General features: G+C 46.1%; 1 long non-coding RNA gene across 1 annotated transcript; it reads right to left on the bottom strand.

Annotated features, from left to right (window-relative positions):
- Positions 1-562: 562 nt before the first annotated feature.
- Positions 563-6,689, bottom strand: LOC125137959 (uncharacterized). Its single transcript, XR_007137550.1, has 4 exons — positions 6,448-6,689; positions 3,581-3,634; positions 2,722-2,895; positions 563-669 (listed from the first exon to the last, which is right to left on the bottom strand). It is a non-coding gene; the product is annotated as an uncharacterized LOC125137959 (long non-coding RNA).
- Positions 6,690-6,912: the final 223 nt, after the last annotated feature.

The raw sequence follows: 6,912 nt of genomic DNA, 5'->3' as shown, positions 1-6,912 counted from the left end.
GGGATGAAGCAGCAGCATCTCACTTCCGATGACTAGCTTTTCTATGTTGATATCTCTTTCCAAAATGCTTCTTTCATTGAGAGATCACAACATCCCTCAAGGTATGAACATACAGATTCAGTCAAGACTTCTCGAGCATCTGTCACATACCAGGCACTACAATGAGTGGGCATCACTCATTATCCCACACTGCTTGTTCAAAAACTCTGTGAGGTAAGAACTTTGTTGCTATTTTACACATGAGCAAACTGAGGCACAGATAAAGCACTTAACAGCGTTTCAATAAACCACGCTTGCCATAAGGGACAGGGCTGAGTAGGGTGTCTCTCTTCCACTTAGTCACGAGGGGATCCAGGCTGACAGTGACTCTTCCTCCAGAGGAATACATGTGGGAATTGAGGATGGGTCCCTTCCTCTCTCACATCACACTGTCCCACTCCCTGCAGCGCTAAGAGCAGGGAGGCTCTCTGGGTGATCTACTTTTGTTCCCAGTATTAGGAAGAGGGTCGCTTTTCGTGAACAGGTCCCTGTCTCTGGCACAAATCAAAATTGCTTACCTCACAGTGGAGGCTGAACCCGAAGAACCTTCTAGTTCCAACATGTGTGCAAACACTCACTCTGAAAGTCACCTGCAATCACAGGAAATGGCCATCCCCCAGGGTAGTTTCCCTGGATTAAGAGAGATGCACCATAAGGATAAAGTCACAAGTGAGGAAATCAGAGTTGACCAAGGGTATCAGATCAGATAGGATGGCGGGAATGACCACAGCACAGTCTCGTTACCCTGGCTTTGACTCAGAGGACTCCCCGCCTCCGTGGTCTGTGGTTCCCTAAACAGCACACAAGAGACCTTGAGCATGCTGAGGCCAAGACTGAAGCTCTGCAAGGGGCCATGGCCCTTGGGGTCCCACCCAAAGGGAGGGGACGCAAGCAAGTTCATCTTTCTTGTTATCCACAGAGAACTGGCAGGACCTTGATGCCCACTTTTCAGATGAATGGCAAGGGGGCAGAAGTTCACTCTTGGGGAAATAATATTCTCTCCTGGCCAGAAGAATAGCAGGTGAAACAGAATGCTAGCAATCTCTTCTCCCGAGCTTCCTTCCTGGGATTCAGGAAGCAGAATTGGTGTTGAATACGGTGAAATGAAACCTTGCATTCAGCAGTATCAGATGAGGGAGGGTTATGAGTTGATGATGGATACTGGACAGCCACGTTGCTGGGTCTATCCTTTAGCTAGAAAAGAGAGTTTTTTTTCCTTTCAAAACTTTTTTACACTTTCCCTTCCCTTTCCTAAGGCCAAAATACACTATTTTTGCCTCAAAAATTTCAATGAGAAATTTCATACTGTAACTGTGTTCAAATGTAAATGTTCTTTTTGGATGTGCCCATGGCATGCAGAAGTTCCCAGGCCAGGGATCGAACCCGAGCCACAGCAGTGACAATGCTGAATCCTTAACCCACTAGGCCACCAGGGAACTCCTGCTTTTGCTTTTCAATGAAATTTCCTTTTGTAATTTTGGGAAAAATTAAAAACTTAAAAAAACAATAAATAAATACAACTTTTCAACAGGAATGCTGTCATTCACAAAATATTTCCAAATATTATTCTCATAACAATTGGAGAAGTAAAAGGGGAGGTGGTGGCTAATGCCTGCCATTTTCTACAGAAAGACAGACATGCTGATGTGTCCTAGGTCCATGGTCTGGTGTAAAGAGTAAGTGCTGAACTCAGACTTCAGGACTCACACTGTGCTCCTCAGCCAATCACAGAGAGCGGGGCTGCTCTGAAAGGGAAGATGGTCCAGACGCCCAGGAGAGGAGAGGTGAAGCTGCCCAGGCACTGGCGCTGAAGGCCAGCAAAGCAGCTGGAAACAGCGTTCTGTCTCCGAGCAGCATCACGCTCCAGGCACTTGCCAGTCCCCACAGAGGGGCCCCAGAGGGACCACAAGAATTGTACTGGTTCCCTCGCCTTGATCTCACTCTCTTTCTTTGGCTTTGGGACCCTCAGATGCTTTTTCTCCACACCTGCCTGGTCCTGTGCATCTTGTGTCCCTTCCCTTTCCCCAACAGTTCAAGTCAGGGCCTCCAATATGCTCCCCGAGGGACATCGTGTGAATACAGAATCCTGCCTCAGGGCTGAGGCACATTATCCTCGAGGGAGGCCAAAGGACCAGCAATCACATCCCCCTGAAGAGTCAGCACATCTCCGCAGGCAGGTCCCACCACTGGAGCAGCGCTGTCTGAAGAAAGCATCTCAGTCTCCTTCCTGAAAGCCCACCCCCGCAGCCCTCCCATCACCTCCTGGAACCACAGCGGGGGCGGGGGCAAGTGCACAAGCGCAGGGGGGGACTTTGCCAGTGCCACGGATGGGAAGGGGACCACAGACACGCACTTAGGAAGGATTTTTTTGCTCAGGGACGGCTAGTGGGCAAGTCTGCCTGAAGCCAGAGCCACCTTGAGGCATCTTCTCCTTCCCAGTTTTGATCCAGGAAGGTCAAAGTCACCACTGGACCCTCACTGCCTTCCTACCTCGCCAAAAGCACATCTTGAATGACAGTCCACAGAGGCACACAGCATAGGCACCAGGGACCATTTTGGTTCCGAAAGGCAAAGAGACTCCAGGCTTCAAGCTTCAGGAGAGAAGGAATGTGCAGACAGCGAGTCACCTACAAGGCCACCCCCTTAGACAGAAGAGGCCAGGCTGGACCAGGGAAGACCTACCTTCCTCAACATCTGAAGGTTGGTCCTTCACATCGTAACTCAGAGTTTCAGCCTTTTCCTTACTGCGCTCTGTTCCTGAGACGTTGAAGAGCTCGTCTTATTTCTCCTCCATCAATCTGCTATTCCTGAGGCTTTGGAGAATCTACTCTTCTGGGAATTTATGGATTTCTAGATCTATAGCAATTAAAGGAAGATTAAAATCATTCAGACACCACCCTTTTGCCAAGGTAGCAACAATGCAGGGGAAGGAAATAAACAGAAAGGCAGAGAGCAGGAGGAGTTGCTCTGTAGGTCTGACCTTTGAGATCAGCCTTGTGCCCCAGAGCCTGAGGAGCTTAAACAAAGCGGCCTGCTTCTTTCTTCCCTTCCTTCCTCCTTCCCACTTCCCTCCCAGCACCCTCTTTTCTCCCCCATCCATCCCTCTTTCTTTCTCTCTTTCCTCTCTCTTCCTTTCTTTCAAGAAAGACTCCAGCATCCCAGGGCACTGACAGCCAACTCTCAGAAGCCTGGACAGGGGACAAGCTAGGGCTGGAAGCCCCCAGATCTCTTCCTTAGACTCCCCTCCCCACCTTCCTCTGGGGAAGATGCCAGGAAACACGTGCCCTGGCCCAGGGTCCCCTCTAGCCACCGCCAGCCTCATTTCCTGTGCACAAGAGGCCCCTGCTGGAAGAAGCTGAACTTTGCACAATCACCCAACAGCTGGCATGCCTCTTGCTACTCAACTTTTTTGTGTCAATATAGTTAGAAAGAAGCTTACCAGAAAAGAAAGAAAGAAAGAAAGAAAGAAAGAAAGAAAGAAAGAAAGAAGAAAGAAAGAAAGAAAGAAAGAAAGAAAGAAAGAAACGAAACTTTCACTTACAGACTGAATGGTTCTTCTCCAGTTCAGGTCACAGATGCCTGATGATTATTTTCCCTTGATAGAGAAGATTTAAATTGTTTTTTCTTTTGATAAGGAAAACATAAGACCCCTAGGCCTGATCATTCTAGACACAGCCAACCGTATTCTTTTTTTCCCCCCGCCCCCACACTTGAGACGTGGCTATTTCCAGGCCAGAGATTGAATCTGAGTTGTAGATGTGACTTACGCTATAGGAGAAGCAACGCCAGATCCTTAACCCACTGTGCCAGGCTGGGGATCAAACTTGTGCTTCTGCAGCCACCCAAGCCACTGCAGTCGGATCCTTAACCCACTGCACCACAGTGGGAACTCTGCCAACCATATTCTTTAAAAATCATAAGCCAGCATTTGTGACTCACTTATCCGAGGCATTGCACACCCTTTAATCGTCCCAACTCTACGAGATAGTAATTACCACGAACCTCGTCTTAAAGGAAACCGAGGCTTAGACATTAAGGGATTTGTCCCAGTTCAGTATGTGCTGAGGCCACACTTGCATATTGGAGGTTCAGTATCAGAGCAAGGGTCCCCATGGGCCCCTCCGAGGCCCAGCTACATTTCACCTCCAAGCTCACACTCTGTCCACTAGATTATTAAAAAAAAAAAAAATTCCTGCCTATGAGTGGCTTAAACAAATAGGGGCTTCTTTTTTTAAATACCATTATAAGAAGGTCAGAGATACACAGATCCAGAATTTACATGGAACCTGGCCTTTTTGGAACATTGGTAATTCAACTTGTTAAAATACTACTTAGACTGGCAAAATCATTTGCTTGCCAAATATGACTTGTATATGTCCCAAACTACATTTTCTACAATTGTACCTTCAAGATGGCCAGGCAGAGGAGTTCCTGCTGTGGCTCAGCGAGTTAAGGACCCCACGTTGTCTCTGTGAGGATGTGGCTCCGATCCCTGTCCTATCTCAGTGGGTTAACGATCTGGCATTGCCATAAGCTGCGGTGTAAGCTCAGTGTTACTGTGGCTGTGTGTAGCCTACAGCTACAGCTCTGATTCAATGTCTGGCTTAGGAACTTCCATATGCTGCAGGTTTGGCTGTAAAAAAGCAAAAAAAGAAAGAAAGAAAATTTAAAAAGGAAAGAAGATCAGGTGAGGTGATGGGCTGGTGACTCTGAGAAAGATTCAAGGTCATCACCTCTCCCATTCCATGTGGCACTGCTGCCCCCTCACTCCCACAGGCTCCTCGGGGTGTTACTGTTTCCAATCATCAGCCAGTGCCTGAGCAGGTGCCAGTTCTGCCCACCTCCCTAGGCTTCATTGGATGGCTTAACACAGAAGCAATGACAATTACAATAACCAGCATTCGTTGACTATTCTGTGCTGTCAATATCTATGCATCATCTCATTTAGTCCTCAAAATCAGCCTATGAAGTATGATTATTATTAGCCCCATGTGTACAAAAAGACTCATTAAACTCATATGCCATGTCAAACACCTTACTAGTGGTAGATCTGGAACTCAAACATAAGTATGTCTGATTTCAAAGCCCCACTTTTAACTGCTATATAGATTAGGATGCTTCTGGTTATAAATTCAGAATACCTACAACTGGATTAAACAAAAGGGGCCTTATTTTTTTTATAAGACAACCAGAGTTAGATGAATGCAGGGTTAGTTCAGTTCAACATCTCTGACACTGCCACCCTGTGTCAACAATGTATCCTCAAGGTCACAAAAAGGCTGCAGCAGCTCCAGCCATCAGGTCTTCACAGAGCAGTCTCTCAACTTCAGCCAACAGTGGAGGGTTCCTCCTCAGGTCTCCTTCTTATCAGAGTCACCAGCCCATCACCTCACCTTATCAGCAGGAAAACATTCTCCCCAAGGCCCACAGTAAGTATAACCCCTGTTTCATTTGCCAGAACTGAGTCACATCCCTAACCCTAGACCAATCACTGACAAAGGATAGGATTAGTATAACTACTTATGATCCAGTCCCTGAGGCATAGCCACCTCTATTAGCAGAGAAGAGAGCTCTAAGGTGACTAGCCACTAATGTCTTTTCCAGCTACTAGAAACATGTGAACTTTCAAAAAACTTTTCTGAAGTGTTAAAGAAGATGGCCTTATCTAACCACATCACTGTCATACTGACCTTCAAGGGCCTGTCACCAGCTGACATGGCCCTATTTGTTTCCTTGCTTATTGTCCATCTCCCCCTGCCATGGACAGTCCATGTCAGCAGAGACCTGTCTGCCTTTTTCACTGCAATACCCCCCCCCCCAATAAGGTCAGTGCCTGTTCAGTGTTCCTTAATAAATGCTCGGTAAATGAATGAATTCCTTCTTAACTTAAACAGTCTTTAGAGTCAGAATATACATGTGTTTTAACACTGGTTCGGTCTGTGCCTTGAAGAGTGTTGTAGAACCTCACTCTGGTTTGTAGCCTCTGATAAGTCAGTTCGAAAACAAGAGAGCCTCCCTTCACTTGGAAATATTGCTAAATGGCTTTTCTGCATAAGCCTTCTCATTTTATGCACTTACGGAGTTGGTAAGATTGCATTTGCAGTCAAGGGAGACTCTGGGACTCTATGGAAATGCTCTCAATTTCCCACACAAAACAACAATGACTCTTTTCTCTCCCTAAATCTTACCAAGTTGGGGAATAAATGTCACATCTGAGGGCCAGAGGAAGGCCCAGAGAACATTCTTCTGTCTCAAGTCTGTGTCAGTTTAGGAACTCTTGGGAAGTATATTTCTCCTGCACTCCAGGTCACTTTCATGCTAATAGAGTGCAACATTTTTCTATCTATTTTCCAAAGTCAAATAACAGGAAAAATAAGAAAATTAGAGGGAATGTGACTGAGAAATTACCGCTTTTGTTGTTCTCTTCTTTCCAGAATGGGACAAGGCAATCTTGTGCATTGACCTCTCCCCATCTCACTCTCTGGAACGTGCTTGGCAACGTCCTTGCAGAAGGACCATATCCGGGTCTTCCCATTCTCTCTGTGAATGTTGGTGTAACTGCTAACAGAAAAGACTTCTCAGAAATCCAAAGCCCAGGGTAAGTATATCAGATCATATTCCAGCATATACGGCATGGTAAATCTACTAAAACTGTAGAAATGCCTGACCCCAGTGCCACACATGAACTGTGGAAGAACATTTTGCATGCTACTATTCTCTTACAGAGATAATGTATATAAGGCATATTTCTCCCCTTTTACACAGTTGTCAGCATATTTTTATGTCCATTCATTAATTTATCCTTCCTTTACAAACTCATTCCTTTCTGATATCTCGTCCCATGCTCTTTATTTTTTTTTTGAAGCTTTTAAG

This window comes from Phacochoerus africanus, chromosome 10, assembly GCF_016906955.1.
Source record: "Phacochoerus africanus isolate WHEZ1 chromosome 10, ROS_Pafr_v1, whole genome shotgun sequence".
NCBI classification, from domain to species: Eukaryota; Metazoa; Chordata; class Mammalia; order Artiodactyla; family Suidae; genus Phacochoerus; species Phacochoerus africanus.
Note: the sequence above shows the minus strand (reverse complement) of the source record. Positions and strands in the feature narration are given on the sequence as shown.